Genomic DNA, 1,413 nt, shown 5'->3' with positions numbered 1-1,413 from the left:
CGTAATAATCGGCATGGGTTTAATAGGGACGGGTTTCACTCGCCCTCTGTGTGGCATTCGTTGGCATTTGTTACAAGACCGACAAAAAAATCTCACGTCACTTCCCATAGTTGGCCAATAAAACTGATCTGTTACCCTTCTCAAAGTCTTACGATGTGAAAAGAGGCCAGAGAGAGGAGACTCATGAGCAATTGACGTTACTATAGCTCGGCAGTCGGCAGGCACGACTAAAGACATCTTCCCAATCCTATCCTGAAATTTAGATTTTACGCACTTGCGGTAAATCCATCATTTTCAATATACTCATCACGGGTCATGTGAGGTTCTCTCGATTTGACCTTCTCCCTGACAGAAGACAGTGAGGGACAGGAGCTTTGCAGTTTCGCAAATTCCGTCGGAGTGATATTTAAAGGTTTTGATTTAGGCAGAACGAGAGGATGAATCCTCTTGTTCTTGCACGCCCTGGTCTGTATAGCCTGAACCTGGTCATTCTTATGGACGGGGGAATCAAATATATCAGTATTATCAGAATTAGAATCTCGTACCCCTGGGATATTACCGATGAGTACACTGCAAAATTTGAGAGGTGCTCGCAGGGCGTTCGTCCATCCAACAAAGTAGGGGCATGTGATGTAACAGCGAACCTGAGGAAAATAATCTACTCGCCCCAAATAATCGCAAACTTTGACTAATTTACTGTTACTGGTATCAGTGTCGGGCAGTACTTCTTTGAGATCACAATACATGAACAGCCAGAGTCTCTAAGGATAGTGGAAACCCTCTGTCCATTTACTGTACCATTAGCCAGGTATTTACGTGGAGTTGAATCTGATAATGAAAAGCTAACCTTTTCAGAATTCCTCTGAAGGAATAATCTTAAAAGCTAAAGGATTTTCAGGGCATCGACTCCTGTAGTGACCAAATTCCCCACAATGGTGACATTTGGTTGCCTTGATAAAGTTCTCCTTCATGACAGGAACATGATTAACGGGCTTATTCTCCGTACTTTTCTTGGCTTTGAAAGTAGTGTTCGACTTGGGATAAGCATTGTGAGCGGCAGCCCAGTTATCAGCCAACTGCACCGTCTGATCAAGAGGAGCTACATTATGCTCTTTGCCATATATCCTAAGATCCGGGGAAAGGGATGATTTAAATTGGTCAAGTATCATGAAGCTTCTAAGCGATTCGTAAGAGTTCTCGAGGCCGCTACTATTTATCAACTGACCAGAAAGTCTACCGAGATTAATTGAAAATTGTTTATAGGTTTCCCCGACCTTGATTTTAGCAGCTCTAAAGTCTTGTCTATACCCATTAGGGGTCTTACTAAACCCATTAAGAAGAGCTCTTTTCAACTGTTTATAATCAGCAGTAATTTCGGGGGACAAGGATATATATATCTCTACTGCTTTACCT

Source organism: Penaeus monodon, chromosome 33 (assembly GCF_015228065.2).
Source record: "Penaeus monodon isolate SGIC_2016 chromosome 33, NSTDA_Pmon_1, whole genome shotgun sequence".
Classification (NCBI taxonomy): Eukaryota; Metazoa; Arthropoda; class Malacostraca; order Decapoda; family Penaeidae; genus Penaeus; species Penaeus monodon.
The sequence above is the reverse complement of the archived record's forward strand: the minus strand, read 5'-3'. Positions refer to the sequence as shown.